Source organism: Passer domesticus, chromosome 23 (assembly GCF_036417665.1).
Source record: "Passer domesticus isolate bPasDom1 chromosome 23, bPasDom1.hap1, whole genome shotgun sequence".
NCBI lineage: Eukaryota > Metazoa > Chordata > Aves > Passeriformes > Passeridae > Passer > Passer domesticus.
Window position 1 is genome coordinate 3,598,865 of NC_087496.1, and position 17,097 is coordinate 3,615,961.

Sequence of the window (17,097 nt, forward strand, 5' to 3'; positions counted from 1 at the left end):
GGGAGAGGGGCAAACAGAGCTCCAGTGCTCCCCCTTTCTCAGCAGTGACAGCCTCACCATCACTCTATCTCCCCCTCCTTCCAGAGGGGGATTCCCCAGATTAATCAAGGATGGATAACTGGCTGAGGGCCTTTAGCAGGGCAAGGTGGGAAGGATTGGGTGGTGCAACTCCACAGCAGCAACAGGTAGCAGGTGCTGTCTGTGTGACATGGTGACGTGTCAGACCCAGCTGCAGTGGACAGTGCCACGTGGCCATGGACATTGCACCATTACAGCCTCTCTAACAACAAGACTGAGCAGAAATGGGAATTGAGCACATAAAACCATTTGCTTTCTGCAGCCACAGCAGCACGGCTGACGTTTGGAGACATCACTGCATCTGGAAATTATTAGATTCCTTCCAGTGACTGACACCTGCTAATAACCTGGAAGATGGGTAGAGCATACTCACATTGTCATCTCCAGCTATCTACAACTTCATTTTCCATCATCTTTGTCACTCAAGGACAGCAGCAAAGGATATTATTGCTACTGGTATTGTTATTGTTATTATTTAAACCATGCAGCAACAAATCTGCAGGTATTGGGCTGGGTTGGGCAGACCAGCAGATTCTCCTTCAGATCAGACGGAAAATTATGGCGAGCATTATGTATAATGTATTTTTCTATTAAATTAAAATAAGCTTCTCTTGACAAAGTTCGGTGTGTTAAGCAACAGTGGGAACGGCAGAGGGTTTAACCTCATGCTCAGGGAAGGTGGGTGGATGGATGGATGGATGGATGGATGGATGCTCAGTCCCGGGGAAATAAAACCACATTCCCTCTACACAGTGCTGAACTGTATTTCAGGGCCTCTTGCCTCTTCACATAAACCCTATTAGTCACTCATCAGTGCTAAAAAAATAATAAATAAATACGCCAGTGCACAAGAGTGCCAAGGGCAGTGAAGTTAAAGGACATTATAACTCTTTAATTACATCAGTCTTGGAAAGAAAAGAGCTGTCATTCCCTCCTCCTTCCCTCTGGGGAACACTCAGTATCTACCTTGGCCAGAACCCCCTTAGGAAAGTTGTCACAACATATGTCCTCCCTGTGATTCATGCCAGGGATGGGTTTAGTCCTGTATTAATATTCCCTACCCACTATTTACTGTGCTGCATTCCCACACAGATGCACACAAACAAATGCCTTTCATCTCCTGCCTTCATAGGAGGAGGGAAAAACCTTAGTTAAGCTTTCAAGATAAGGCTGTTGTCTGCAAGTCACTGGGTTTAGCCAGGAGGGAGGATTTTCTTCTGAGAGCACCTTAAGGAGGGTTTAAAAACATGATTGCAAGGAAGAAACCCCTCAAGGGGCTGAGGACCCTGCCCTGGGGACACCAAACACAGTCAGCCATCACCCCCCACCTTCCCACCACATGCAGCCCATCGTGTGCTGCTCTGCCACGCCAAGAGCCATCAAAGAGCATCCAGAGAGCTCTGAGAGTTTCTTCAAATAAGAATGTTTTTAAATATATTTCTCCCTGACAAAAATGCTCTTTGTAGAAGTGAAAACGGTTGTCACGAACCGATCGCCCACCTCCTAAAAGATCGCATTACATTTCTGCATTGAACTTCTTTTTCATCACTAAAGTTATTGGAACAGAGATGGCAACAGCCAATAGTGCTTTCGATTAAAAATGTATCACAGCGTTTTGTGATTTAAAAGCAAACAAACAAGAAAGGCGCCATGAAATGTTAATGCGCACGTGAGCGGGTTTGATTCCTGTTTGCTGTTTGTTTGTCAAACATTTTCAACTATCAATTAATTATCAAAAGTGGGCCAGAAAGTGGAGCCTGATCCGCACGCCCCGTGACACCAATCAGGAGGCTCCGGAGGCAGCACTGTTCCCGTGAGGATGCACAATTCCGGCTGCAGAGCACGGCCGTGGGATGACTTCAGGAAGGTGAGCAGTGAGTGATCATCCTTTCACCCCTTTAACCGACACAAGAGACTGATGGGGCTGCAGCCCATCAGCAGCTCCCTGGTCACCTTGGAGCCAAGGCCATCGCTCTGTGTTGTCAGAGCCACATCACGAAGCCCAGGACATCTTTTGTGGTGATCTCTGACGCTGAAGGACACATCACGAGGGATGGGAAGGGACTGGCAGGTGCCTTGGTCAGCCCCACATCCTCCCTTCCTGCTGCAATTTTAAAAGCCCTTGAACATCAAAAGAGAGAAGAAAAAGGGAAAAAAAAAAAGGCAGCAAAATAAAAAAGACACCATCAGAGCCGAAGCAGGTGAATAAGGAGATATGGCAGAGTCAGGAGGCAATGGCCCAAGGGACCCATTAACACGATTCCTCCCACGCAACATCCAGGAGCCCAGACCATCAATAAAACCTGCTCTCCTCCCCAATCAGCCTTGCGTGGCTCTGAACTTTCCAGCTACAGGCTGCAGATTGGATTCTTCCGTCATCACCATAAAACCAGATGAATTGTCCACGGCTCAGGGACCTGTGAGAAGGCAGGACCCTCTAGGCAAGAAGGCAGCACACCTCATAAAACCAGTGCTGCCTCTCAGCAGGGCTGGCCCTGTGCTGCCAGGGTAGGTGTCGGCCCCACACACTGCAGAAAACTCCTCTCCATGCTTTTCATACCCAAAAAAGAGGGGTGGAGATCCCCTGCCCTCTTGCAACCCAACAGCTCAGTGTGGTGATCTCTGCCACAGCACATCCCAGGGTGACACCTGCATCTCAGATTTCCTTATCCCTCCCTTGTCAGGATGTGCAAGGAGCTCTCTCATCCCAAATTTTCCAGAAATAACTACAGCCCTTGCTCTACTTTTTGCTTCAGGAGGCCAAAAAGCCACTGGCAAAAGCCATTTCATTGCTGGCTCTTCCACTCCAGCAGCAGGGAACTACTCCTGCATGGGCTGGGAAGGGCATGCAATGCATCCTGGTCATGGATAAGGTGTCTTCTGCTGTAAGATCCTGTCCCAGGAGGTGCTGGGAAGCATCAACCTGCTCACACCCCTCTGTGGTAGTGGGACACTCTGGCTGAGTCAATGTTTGTGCCATTGAGGCCTTAAACAGGGCACTCATCCTCTCTTCCCACAGCCCTGGGGTGAAGAAGTGACTCCAGCATTGTGGAAAGCACCATCCCAGCCACAAATAAAGTCTTTGAGAAGCAGCAAGAAGCTGAAGCAGATAGAGCCTGGACTCTGCAACAACAGCATTTCTTCCTGTTTTGTTTTGCTTTGCATTCTCATTGCCAGGTTCATTATCTGGGCCCTTATTCCTGCACACGCTTCCCATTTTTCTCCCTCCTATCTCCCTGCGTCCAACGCAGCAGCCTGTATTAGTTTATGTTAACAAGCTGTGGCAGCAGTAATCCTGGCCTCTCCAGCTCCACTGCCTGTTCTGCTGACCAGGCACATTGTTTGTCTCCACTGCCTGGTCCCCTGAGCCTTTCTCCACCTCGAATCCCAGCCTCCTGCAGGAATTACACTGGGATATATCCCGTGCCAAACGTTGTGACCACGCTGTCACCGGAATGCAAGCTGGAAAACATTTTGCTGCCCTGCTGCCGCCTCTGCAGAGCACCAAAAGGATGGAAAAGCTTTTTTTCTCCTCAAAATAGAGGCTTTTCTTCTGTGCTGCAGAAACAAGCATCACCCCCATGGCCCCAGCGTGCCGGGGGCTCCCATGTGCAGGGCAGTCCCTCCTCCCTCTGGCCACGGGGCAGGAGGCCGGGCTGCCCTCTCTGTCCCACCCCACCCCTGCGATGTGACAGCCCGCATTTGTCTCTTCAGCTTTGACTTCCTCCTCAGCCCAGGTTGACAGCCAACAACACTTGGAAAAAGAAGAGAAGAGGAGAAAAAAACTAAAGGGCAGCTGCTGTGGCGGAGGGAGTGAGGAACAAAGAGAGATTTCAATCACTGCTCTGCTCCAAGGGCACAGGAACGCGGTTGAGTGTCCAGGAGGGAAAGGGAGGTGAAAAGCCTCGCTGGGTGCCTGGCTCAGCCCTTCTGCCCGGGCACCTCTCTGTTCAGCACATCAAAGCCTGTTTATCCCACGCAAGCTCAGCCAGCAGGGGTGGGTGCTGGACCCTCTTCACCTTCCTGGCTCCCCAAGCACGAGCAATCCACCAGCCCGAGGCACTAAAATAAAGCTCCGTGCACAGAGCCTCGTGCCACTGCACCAAGACACTGCTCAGCTCACCCGCTGGGCTAATGGTGGGGCTGGTTTCAGTGGAAGCGTTTAACGAGTGCCATGCGTGCTGCTGATTAGCAGTGTGGCTCTCCAAGGCCAAAGAAGAAAAGAAATTCAGTGTAAGACTGCAAACAATTACTCCTTTTAGATAATCACTGTTTTACAGTCCAGACACATGCATAAATATTGCATAATGCTGGGGCTCAGCACGTAATTGTCAGATATTATTCAAACCGAGTCGCTGCTTTATTGGCAAGAGCTGTGAGCTTGTCACATCTCAGGGTCAGTGGCTGGATGGCTGAAGGATTTTCAAGGAAAGCTCAGGTAATGCGAGCAGCAGATCAGCCATTCCCTAACCTGCTCATACAAAGTGACCTCTGCAAAGTGATCCCGCATTCAGGAGCACGTGCGTTTGTGTGTGACGACAGGGATGTCAGGTAGAGGGAACAAGCAGCTCCCAGCCAGCTCTCCAGGGCAGGATTTGGGGTCAAAGCCCTCACAGTGCAGCCACCACGTGGTTTGCAGGGGCATCAACACCCCCAAGAGCAGCAGAGCCTGCCTGCCCACAGCCACACACCTGCCCGTCCTGGGGAAATGCCGCTGCCAGAGCCCCGCTCGCGGTGCTGGGGCTGAGCTCCAGCCACTTTGGACAGGTCTCCTTCCCCTCCTGAGCCGAAGCTGTTTTGTTTGCAAACCATCTGCTCGGCGCCCCGCCGCGCCGGCAGCAGCGAGGGGGCCCAGATGGACGGGCTCTTTGAAAATTCTTTAAAACGGAGCACCCAAGCACAACGGCTCCATATGCCAAAGGGCCGGCCGGCCCCGAGAGCTGTCGCTCGACCATCCTTCCTCCCTCCCTCCTTGGCTTGGCCCTGCCCAGACCCCGTGTGCTCCCTCACCTGCTGAAAGCTTGCAAGACTTTCCAGAGCCCACCTTGGCTCTGCCCAAGGTAAAGTGGCCAGAAGGAGGTTGGGGCTCCGGGGCAGCCTCCAGCCTGCACCCTTTGCACACCAGGTCCTGCCTCCCGTGGGTGGAAGGATCAGGTACTGCACTCCCTCAAGCTTCCTAAGGAAGATTATCAGGTAAGGAGAGGCAGGTGGAGAAGATGAGGCTGATTCTTTGGAGAGTTATTTCTTGGCCTCGGTTCACTCCTGTTTTAAATGAGACACTTCTATGATTACTCTGCACAATAACCAGGGCTGGATTTGGCTCAGAGCAGCTCACGGACAAGCTCAGTGGCACAGGAGAAAGCCAGCTGCTTATGGGCAATAAACCCCTGCCTGGAAGCACAGCTTCCCTTCCCTAGGAAAGCTCTGCTTCACCTCCAAATACTCAGACAAACTTTCTCATTAGAAGGAAAAGGCAGACAAAGATTCCTGCACTGTCACAGTAACTGGGGCTTTAAGGAAAAAAAAAACCTTGCAAAACCCACACCACAATCAGATGAATTTTGATCCAAGCTGCAGTGAAGGACAGCTCTGTGGGATTTCAGATAAATAAAGGCACAAAGGCCAGTGAGATTGCACTGACACCTTTCAGGCTATGCTTTCCTGCCCCTGTGCCTTGAATAGCAAATCCTCCCTCTTGCCAGCAGCCCTGAACCCCAAAGCTCTAGTGAGTGGAGTGGAAAGGACAGATTCCCCTAACAGAAGCTCACCAAAGCCTCTGCTGTTTATAGATTTGGGATGCCAGAGCATGGGAAATCCTTCCTGAGTAATTTGCACTACCAAAGACCCCCACTGTGGTCCCAGGACATTGCTGTCACCTGAGCAGGCAGAAATTGAAATCCCAAATATTGGGGTTTCAGTGACCTGACGGCCCAGCTCCTGGGCTGCAGCATCACCCCCAGACTGTATTCTCCATAGGGATCTGCCGAGAGTGTCAATAAGGAAAGAGATTACATCGTCTTCCCAAGAGAGAGAGAGTGTGGAAAAATCAGTCAGAGCAAAGAAAAGCTGCTTTAGAGTACGAGCTAAGCAGGGTCTGCAGGAGCACACTGCTTCCCCAGGGATCTGAGCTGGAGGCCAGCATGGAATGAGTGGGAGATTTGGGTGGTTCAGGGTATCCTTCCTCTGCCTGGCTGGCCTGGAATGAGCCAGAGATGGAGCAGGAAGTGATGGAGAGAGGAACTCCCATGCCAGCACCTCCTAAGCTGCTCTTCTTGAGACATCAACCTCACCTCTCATCATTTTGTGGTAGATGAGCACTTTTTTAAACAAAAATCACACTCACTGCCTCTAAAAACATCTGATCCAGGGCCCACAACTGCAGCAAAGTAACTGTGAATGCTGATAACTTTATCATCCAGCAAGACTCACGCGAAATGCTTCTCTTGGGCTAAGGATACGCTGGAGACACACGGAGCTGAGGCGGGACAAAGCTCCCGCCAGCTGCTAATGAAGGACCATAAATAGTGCACCAAATCAGCTCTGAGTTCCTCTCTACAGCCCTTGATCAAACAGAGCCCCACCAAATAATGAAAAACTCGCTCTTTTGTATCCATGCAAATCACAGGCGCCGCTGGAAATCGCCTGCATTAACGACTTATCTGGTGGGCCAATAAGGAAAAAAAGTATCCCATTATCTTGTCCACTTAAGCATTAGAGCAGCTCAAAGTGTTTTCATCCAGCTCCTGTGAGCCTCGTGGCTTCCAGCTCTGTTCCCATGGACCATATTTCCCACCATCCCTGCTGGCTGCTCTCTGGACATCAGATGCCAGCCCCATCCCAGAGTGATCAGGCATGGCACCAGCTCACAGTCTTTAGGGATAATCACCACCACATCCCTGCTGCTGCTCTGGGAGAGCTCTGAGCATCATAAACCCACGTTTACACCCAAAGGCAGAGGGGTCTGGCTGCCCGTGATTCTTTAAGGCTCACCAGTGAAGGATACCGTTATCCAGCTGGAATTCCACAGGGGAATTCAGGTAAGCAGACTGTAATTAACCGAGCTGGCACGCTGCTGCATCCAACAGATGTAGAAATGCACCTTGAAAGGAGGAAAAGCAGGAGGGAGGGAAAAGCAGCAGAGCAGTGATGCCTACCCAGGGTCCCTTCCCATGCGCTCGGGGGGGATTTGGGGAGATGCAGTGGCTGCACAGGAGCAGTCAAATGTGGGGCAATGCTTTCCTCCTCCTCCTAGCTGTTGGGCAAGAGCAAAATCCGCATGAAATGCAGGCAGAGAGTTTCAAAAGCACTGATAGCAAGCTGGAGTTAGGTTGTCCAGTACCCTCGGGCAGAGACGGCCGACACTTGGAGTGGGAAAGGGGAAATTCATGTTCCTCAGCTTATGAGGCTCAAGCCACAGCTCTGCTGTCAGGCGCGTCACGCTGAGCCTTCAGAGAGCAAGCAGAAAGCAGGATTTGTCTGCCTGACCCCGAGCCAAGCAGCAGTAATCTCCACCCAGCCCAGCTAACTCCCATGTCAGCCCCACTCCTTCATAACCCACTTAGAAGAAATTTGCCCAAGCAAATGCCCACAAGCAAACGTCCTGGATTTGTTCTGGTCTGGCCTGGCTCACACCAGCACCCACACCTCCAAATCCTGTGGAGATGAACCTCCTCATCCTGCCATGCCCAAGGCAAGACCTTCAAACTGGAGCTTGGACAACATTGCCTGGGCATGGCAAGGGCAGGAGAGCAGCTGGGCCTCCCGTCCTGCCCCACTCCACCCTGACCTCCATCAGAGAGGCACGGCTTTCTCGCTTTCTCTTCTTGCTTTTTTGGGTAATTTGACTTTTCCCTGCTCTGCCCTGCAATCAGAGTGGCAGTGAATTACAGCAAGGGTGGCTCTGCTCCGTTCAGATGTCAGAGCCTGCAGTAATTGTGGCACCCACTTACACTGATGTCAATGGGGGAAGCCTTTGCGTGGCAGAGAGCTCGCCCTGCCAGCACCAAGCCCAGGACAGCCTCTGCTCGTCCTCTCTGGGGTCTTGCTCCTGCCGTCCTGCCAGGAACGTGGGCAGCATGTCACCAAGCAAAGCTCCCTGTCAGAGGGGACAATTCCCCAGCCTGGTCCTGCTCCAGGACCCCCTCCAAAACGCACAGCCCCCCTGTCCCACCGCCTGCCGAGCTTCTCCAGACCCTCCACAATTGTTTCTCTGGCAGAGACTCCCCAAATCCCCCCAGCTGACTTCAGCACACACTTCTTGCCCTCTCCTTCCAGACCCTCAGCTCAGCATTTCAAGACATATGAAGGTTTTCCTCTGCAGGGATGTCCCAGAAGGGGTAAAAAAGCCATGAGGAGAGTAGAAGTTGTCCCAGCTGCAGGAAATTTGCTCTCCAGGTGGGAGCTTTGCCCATCTGCAGCAGGAATGGGACCACACAGAGGAGCAGGGGGAAAAAAGGGGTCTGAGGCAAGATGGTCCAAGAGTTTCTCAGGTGGTCACCTCCCTGGTGCCACCCCCAGCTTCAAGCAGAGTGACATGGGGAGCAGGAGGAAGATGAAAAGTCCTATTAGCATCCTTTGCCTCTTCTTGCACACAGGAAGAATGCAACCCCTAACTCCAGCTGGAAAGATGGATGGGGAGAAGCAGCAGGAATCTCCCAGGTCAGGCAGAGTTTCCAGGCCCCCAAGTGTCACATTTGCTGTCGCACTGCCTGCCCCTCCCCTGGCTCCTGCAGAGCTCCCATGCCCATGGCAAATGGGCAGCTGGCTCTGAGGAGCAGCGTACTTTTAAAAAAATAAAAATAAAACAAGTCAAAACCCACAACGCCAAAAACAAACATTGCAAAAGACAGAACACATCAAATATTAAAGGAATCAAACTCCTCCTGTCAGCAAGGAGGACACAGAAACTGTTCCCAGATGTGGCAGGGCTGTCACCTTCTCTGATCAGCCTGGCTTCAAACAGCTTGTCACAGGGATATTTGTGCTTTCGGGGTCCCTAACCCCAGTGTCTCCCCACCCTCAGCTCCTGAGGAGGGCTGGATCCTTCCCTAGTGTAAATCCACCTGGAGCTGCTGCTGAGAGCTCTCCTGGCAGCTCAGGCAGGCTCAGGCTGGTTTCACTGGCAGCAGCAAGTGCTGGTCACCAATATGGGGACAGATCCACAGAGGGGACAACCCCAGAAACACCTGGGTTGGCCAAGACAGCTCACGGGGAGGGCACAGCACCCTCCACCAGTGTATCCCTCCCAAGCCTGCCCAGCCTGCATGGCCCCAGGCACAGCAGCAGCTCCGAGGCTGGATCCTGCTCTCCCTGGCATGGGCACACAGGGAATGAGAGCACAGCCCTGGGCTCTCCCTCCTTCCCACGTGATGCCTGGCACCTCATGCCACAGCTGCAGTGTCCTTGATAAGAGGTGGCACACCCCAGCCATAAACCAGCCTTGTTCTGCAAGGCACTGACTAACGAGGAGTCTGGGACTGGTCCCAGTAGCTGGACCATTGCTCCAAGCACCCAATCTCACCTTCCCAGGGCAAATATTGAATACCCCTGCCCCAGCTGCCTGAAAAGAGGCACTCCCACAAAGGACAAAGCCCTGCAGGCACACTGCTCCCAGCCCCCAGGGATGCTAACTCTGTCCCAGGGTGGTTTCCAGTACCACAATTCCATTCCCATTCTGGATTTGACACATCACTGCCTGAGTTTTGACCTCAGAATCTGGGCTTTCTGAGCCTATGAATTTCATCTCTGCTGGTGGGTAATGCCAGGAATATTAAAAAAACCACAACCCACAACAGGCTTTGGATAGTGGCCGCCTGCCAGGTTCATCTGTTCCCAAACTCCAAAGTTTTGTGAAATCCCTCCCTCTCCCTGCAGCACACAATCTGCCTCCCCTCCTCCCTGGACCCCATCAAAGCCTCCTCTGACCTTCTCCCTGCACAGCTGCTGCCTCCATGGCACAAAGACGCCCCTTGGGTGCAGAAAAAAGTGGGATTGGAGGGAATTCCTGTGTCAGGGCCCCGGCTGTGCCTCACCTCACTCTGTGGCTTCTCCCTGTGCCACAGCCTTTTATTGCAGCAGCAAATTGTTAATGGCCTGGCTGTTTGGAGCAGGAATGAGATTGGCTTTCCCATGGAAAAGCAGCCTGGCAGCCATTCCCCCAGGTCCCATTTCTCCGGGCTTCCCCATTTAGCAGCCACACAAGGGACATTGGGGAACCACAGCCTGGGGGCTCCTTCCAGCGCTAATTTAGGCCCATAAAATGTTCAATAACCCCCAGAATAACCCACAGAAGATCTGATGGACTCTCTGGGACTCCCTGGCAGTGGGATCAAGCAGGGATCTCATCAGCCCAAGGATGCAGCACCAGGATGGGGTGAGATGTGCTGACAAGGAGAATCAGCTTTTCCCTGCCCTAGCACTGGAGATCACCCAGTCCCAAACCAAGTGCTCTGTCAAGGTCAAACAAGCAATTTTTGGGGTGTCCAATGCACTCACATCCCAAAACAGCTTTTTTGAGGTGATACCAAATCCAAGTATCTGCTCTTGGAGGTTCTGCCCACAGAACCAGTCCGGGACCCCCTCCCTCCAAACTCCTTAATTTAACTTTTTCCAGAGCACAAAGCAAGTTGCTCTCTAATCAAGGCAGCTCTAATGTGGTAATGCCAGTAAATTGTAATTAATTTTTCCCCTAATTGATGCGTGGGAATATCCGGGACCCTCATTCTCCTGCCTTCAATTCCCTTATAAATATATGATTTGACAGGTTAATTTGAAAGTAAAAGTTTGGTTCTTTCCAGCAATCCAAGCAGAAGCCCCAGAACAGAGCCGGCTGCCTTGCTATGTGAGGCGGAATGAAAAGGGTTGAAGTCAGGTTACAGTCGTCATCATCATCATCTTTTTAATTTCACTAATTTAATTTCTGCCCCCCCCTCCTTCTCGGAAGATAATAAAAGCTTCATTTCACAGTCCAGGAAATTTGGCAGCAAAAGGTGACAGACAGCCAAGGAAAGATGGGGAAGATGCGTAAGAAGGGTGACAATTCCTTCAAAGTTAAAAGATGGTGCTCAGCAGCCCGGGGAAGGGCACAGGAGGGCACACAGGACACTGAGGCATTAAAAACCAGCTTTCCCAAGGTGGCAAAGGGAAATCAGGCAACACTAATGATGCAGCTCTCTGCCAGAGGGTGCAAAACTCCCTGTGCCTGCAGGTAAACACACCTGCAGCTCCCCTCCCTGCTGGCTGCAGGAGAGCCAGGTCACCTTCCCTGAGCTTTAATGAGTCTGGAGGTGCTGTCTGAAGCTTTTTTGGCTTGAAACTCATCAAGTCCAAGGCTGTTTTTTCAGCCTCCCCAGGACAGGACATGGCACTGCTCCCACCCAGAGCCTCAGGGCCCTTCCACACAAACACCAACTGCTCCCGAGTCCACGGGGAAACAGCTCAAACACAATCACACAAAAGATTTCAAAATCTTTCTTGACTTGTTCCTAATTAGAAAGGAAGCATCAAACCCAACCCTTTTAATAAGAAGAAACATCCTGGGTTGATATATTTAACCTTTTCTAACGAGAAGTTGCACTGAAACTTCCCCTTTCCCATTTCTTCCAGGAGCTCCAGCGCTGCTCCCTATCTGCCAGCCCTCTCCCTGTCATCTCCACAGGCTCCAGCCTGCAGGTCTGGCATCGAGTCAGTCTGGCAATGCCATCCCCATCCCCTGCATCCCTCAGCACCAGGGGACACAGGCTCCTCACCTCACCATTCCCATGGCAGTTACGATAAAAGCTCGAGGAGCTGGGGAAAGAAAGGGCTGAAGTCACGCCGGAGACTGGCCAAGGGAGTGATAAAGGATAAATAAATACAAGTCTTAGATGAGGATGACTGGCAGAGAATCGAACTTCAATCCTGGCTGCTGAGGATATTTACTGGAAGCAGATCTGGACTAAGCAAAGCACATGGGAATGCTGTTCTCCAGAATCAACACCAGCACTGTCTCCTGCCAAGCTGTGTTTTGGGGCTTAAGGGACATTTTTGGTGGAAATCTGAAGGAAAACGTGATAAAGAATGTGAAAAATGTGCCTGGATTTATGTCTCTATGCTGACAAAAGGATGTTCAAGCAGTACATTTTGTAAAATCCCTGCTTTCTAACCACGTCTCTGCCTCTTGGTCACAAAACTGCCCTTTTCATCCACGTAGCCAATTGCAGTGGCAAAACACCAACAAAATCAAGCAACAACAAAGGCAGGCAGAGGGAAAGACAGGCCTTTCTTGTGCTTTTTGGAGTAATCCAGCGATTTGGTGCAGTTCCAGGAAACGAGACAAAACTAAAAATTTGCAGTTCCAAGGGCAGCTGGTCTGATCCCTGCCCATGCCTCCCCCAAAAATCAGTTTGCCTAAATTCAGGGTGGGGGAACAACTGAGCCCCTCTGCACCAGCGAGGAGCTGGAAGTTTTCTGAGCCCTGTAGAGATGCAGCAAGGATCAGGTTTTCCCCTCACATGCATCTCCCTCTCCCTCCTGCCGCCTCTCATAAAGGGGAGAGATGTCATCTGACAATTTCTCAGCGGGAGAAAAAAATGGAAAAGAGAAGAAAAAGAGGGGTTTTATCTACTTTAGGTTATATTTTTATTGCCAGCCGTGACTGTAACATTTGCTGTGATTACCAGATTAATCACCAGATTGCAAAGCCCATTAAATAAAATCAAATCGGACAGTTGAGGTGTTCTAAGAGCGATGTCCCTCAGAGCGTGTCCCAGCCTACTTCTTCCTCATCCTTTCCCTCCCTGACACTCAGCTTGAGAGAAAGACCATTCCCAAGCTAGGACAGAAGGGAAAACAGCAGTCCCTCTCTGATCCAGTGGGAAAGGCCAGCACAGCTGAATTCCAACACCACCAGCATCACCTCTCCCCTGTCCAAGCTCTATTTGCCAGCCCTGCACATCATCAATTAGGGTGATGGACAGCACAAACAGGTGAAGATGTGTTTCACAACCCTCGGCTCAGGTCTCTGCAAATGAGCGCTGTAGATCTCCCCTTCTCCTAATGCCACCTGTCAAAGCCTCCCCTCTTCCCGGGAACAGGATCCCGCATCAAAGCACAGTTAAATGGGGTGTAAATGCCTCTTTCATGCACAGAAAATGGGCTGGTTGGCAGTAATAGGGGGAACTGTAAATGCTGTCAGCGGCTACATTTTGTTTATTGATTTACACCGTGTAATGGGATGACTCGATTTGAATCATATACACAGGTGTCATGTCCCATTCATCGCCATCGGATTTAATAACCACAACAGTGCACCGCCGAGCTCGGCTCTGCAGTGGGCACAGAAACTGCCCAGGAGCACGGGGATCCCAGAACCCCTGGGGTTTGTGAGCTCACAGCAAAGCCAGAGGAGGGGATGGGCACCAGGGGCTCACCCAGCCATCCCCGGCAGTCACAGTCACGGAATGGGTTGGAAGGGACCTTAAAGATCACGGCAGAGGGGGTGGAATTTGATGGTCTTTAAGGTCCCATCCAACCCAAACCATTCCGGGATTCCATGCTCTAGTTCCAATCCCACAGCCCTCGTGATGTTCATTGTGGTACTGGGGAACTTTTTATGCTTGCCCTGGGTCTTGGGCTGTGTAATTCCCTGTAGGCACACACAGATGAAGCCATTCACAACTCTGGAACCCCTTCCAGAACTATCCATCTCTGCCGGTACAACCCAAGCATGCAAATTGCTCCTCCACCTTTGCAGAACCTTCCCAAATCCCAGGAGCCAACAGCACCAAGGGAGAAGGGAAGGGATGAACTCCCTTTGCTTAAACTCTACCTGCACCATCCAAATCCCAGGCTGAGTTCACCCTAACGTGGCAAACCCAAGGGGTTTCTCCCTTCTGCACCGTGTGTGAGCAACACAGAGGAATTAAACCCTATTACTTAATTTCTGCGGCATCTGCCAGGCTTCCTCCCCTCCAAAAAAAAAGAAGGAATCCAATCAAGAGCCTCTGAGCGTGTCACCCCAGCGGTTACGATGCCAATTAGGGGAGAGTCAAGCATTCAAATAGCCAAGCAAAACAAGGCAAATGACAAGTAATTTAAACCCTGCTGGGCACTCTCCGACGAAGCCGGCTGCCGTGTCGCAGTGAGCTGCGGCACTTGCTAATTAGTAACCACTCAAAAGCCTGTAAATAGCCCTAAAACGCGCTCCGAGTACCGAACAGCGATAGGCTGTTAGGTTTTATCCCTGCTCCCAGGTTTATCCCTGCTCCCATCACTTCAGGGTCCCACAGCCACCTTCCCTGCTCAGACGGGTACAGCGGGGTGATGTGTCCCGTGTAAACGTGTGGGAGGGACAAAAATGACACATTCCATGTCCTGGGACTGCAGACATCCCTTCCCGCTCCCAAACCTCCACAGCAAGCCAGAGGTGCCTCTGCAGAAAGGGCAGGGTTGCTCCCAAGCATTGGCATCAACAAAGCTGCACACCCAAGCCCCAAATCCTTCCTTTCCACTGCTCTCTTCCTCACCACGTGAGTGGAGGGAGGCCGGGATGGCATTGCCTCCATTTTTTCAGGTCACGAGTCCCCTCGAAATACCATCACTCGGAGCAATGAAGCTGTCACATTCTGTATTTTTAGTTTTTCAAACCTTATATTTCATTTCACCTCCAGCTGCTGAAAAGGATGAGCAAAAGGCCAGAGCAGGGAGCAAAAAATCAATACGCTGCAGGAAGACAGAAGATCTGTTTCTATTCTTCGTCTCTGATGCCGGGTACCCAGGGAACATCACTGCAAACAAGGCTGGGAGCTACTGCCCTCCTGCTCAAGCCAGGTCCTCCAATCCCCCACCCCAGTCACCCCAGAAAGGGACCCACTCACTGCCAAAGAAGGGGTTGGTCCTTTGGAAAATGCTTTCCCTACATAGATGAAGCTGAATCAATCCTATATGGGTGGTAGGCAAAAAAAACCCAGCCCTAAGGAAGGGAGGACTGTATTGATTTCTCTCCAAATCCTCCAAATTTCTCCTCAGACTCCTCCTCTAACTCATCCCACACAACCTACACATTCCTATTTTCCACGCTGTCCATGGGATTCCCCTTGCCTGCTCACCAGTGATCTCACCCCAGCTTTCTGCTCAGAGTTGTGCATTGTCAACGCCCTCAAGTTTCACCTATTCCCTTTATCTCCTCTTACTCCCTCCACACTGGGGGTGAGGTCTCCAGAAGTCTCTCTAAAGCCATCTTTTCACCAGGTTCCCTCAAAGCTACCCTGGCTCCTCTGCACAGGCTGAGGAGTCACTTGTGCTCAGCCACTTCATGCTCTGCCAACCTGCTGCTTGTGCACTGTGGGAACGTATTGGACACGTCCAGACAAATCAGGCTCCCCTCGACAGGCTCGACAAGGGAGCCAGCAGCTACAGGAGCTCTCCGAGTGGAACAGAAATGAAGGGATTGGCATCCCGGGCAGTAAAAGCATCTCTCAGAAGATAAACCAGCCTCGCTCACAAGCCAGCCCAACCTGAAGGGGTTGGAAAGACTGTTCAGGTCACAGGAAGATGCAGGTAGGGATTTTCTTGGTGTGCTGAGGAGGTGGAGGATGAACAAGATGCAGGATCAAAGGCTCCCTGCTGTTCCAGGCATCATCCTTTCAACAGCTACACAATGCATCCAAAACACCTCGAAAATGAGCTGATACAGCAGTTGAATAGGTGAAGTCCTCAAGAGCAGCAGGATGTGATGTCTGGTATTAGCCCAGATGGTGACACCATCCATCCGTCCATCCATCCATCCATCCATCCATCCATCCATCCATCCATCCATCCATCCCTTCCACAGGGGCCTCCTTCCAGCAGGAGCCTCCCTATAAATCAGGGGGTGAGGAATAAGCATGGAGCATCGGAACTGCAGAAGCAGCAGCACTGCAGTCATAAATCAGGACCTAATTCAATCTTGTGAGATGCCTCGTTTGATTAATTTATGTCAGCATTTTCTCTTCCACCGGCGGCTGCTGTCCCTCCCTGCATCGCCTCTGCCTCCACACTCCTCTGGACAATCCAGCAGGCTCCAGGCAGGATGGATGGCCAGGAGGGGACACAGCCAGGCCCCACCCAAAGAGATCTCCATGGGACTTAACCAAGCCTGACCTCCTGCCCTCTGCCAAAACGCCTGGATATGGTGGTTACACCCATCTGCCACCCCAGGGCAGGGCCACTGATGTTCTTCAGTCACGATGAAAGACACTTTTGAACACCTTCTCAACATGGCAGAGACTCCCTCTGACCCTTGTCTTTTCCCACATATTGCTCGCAGCAACAGAATCTAGCATCACTATATAAAAAACCCCCCGACCTTTAAAATGGGAGGTGATGGGGTTGTTTGTCACAGGAAAACCAAATGCCCGTTGCCACCTTAAAATAAAGATGGACCTTATTGAAAATCCAGATGCTTCATCTGAGCCACACTTTCCTGGGGGAAAGAAATTACTGAACTAAATGAACATGGAGCAAGGAAATAAAATAATACCCACGCTAGCTGTCCCTGCTGAATCTCCAGTAACGAGAGTCTGATCAAGTGCTGCATAAATTAACTGGTGTCTCAAGGCAAGAGGGTGTAAGAGCAACATCCACACTGACCCCAGCAGCCTCAGCCGCAGCCTTCCTGGAAAGTGTCCTTCCTAAAAGCACATCACACCCTCCAAACTTCTCTGTGAACCACTCATTTATTTAGGAAGGAGGTAGGAGACAGCAAGAGTGATACTTGGGCCATCTGTTTGAGCTCTCCCTCCTCCCTCCCCGCACAAAAATTAGCAAGAGCCTGCAAGAAGCAATGGCACATGTTTAATTCAGTCCTGCAGAGGGCTGGAGCCATATTTTGGGCTTGGCCTCCTCCATAACAAGGGTTTAAATAAATCACTGGGTCAGAGGTGCAGAGGCACCAGACATTGATGCACATGGCCATTGCTCTTGCCCTCCATGAGCATTCCCTCTGCCAGATCCCAGAGCCAGGAGTTGACACAGGCAGTTCAAGAGCTTAACCTGGTGCAG

General features: G+C 51.3%; 1 protein-coding gene and 1 long non-coding RNA gene across 4 annotated transcripts in view; one reads left to right on the forward strand and one right to left on the reverse strand.

Annotated features, from left to right (window-relative positions):
- Positions 1-17,097, reverse strand: part of LOC135285585 (opioid-binding protein/cell adhesion molecule homolog) — a 293,621-nt gene that overhangs the window by 163,809 nt on the left and 112,715 nt on the right. The window lies entirely within an intron of this gene.
- Positions 13,495-16,584, forward strand: LOC135285465 (uncharacterized). 2 transcript variants are annotated; one of them, XR_010350286.1, is made up of 4 exons: positions 13,495-13,652; positions 14,727-14,886; positions 15,307-15,615; positions 15,691-16,584. It is a non-coding gene; the product is annotated as an uncharacterized LOC135285465 (long non-coding RNA). The 2 variants fall into 2 exon arrangements; XR_010350285.1 differs by having other exon boundaries at positions 15,307-16,582.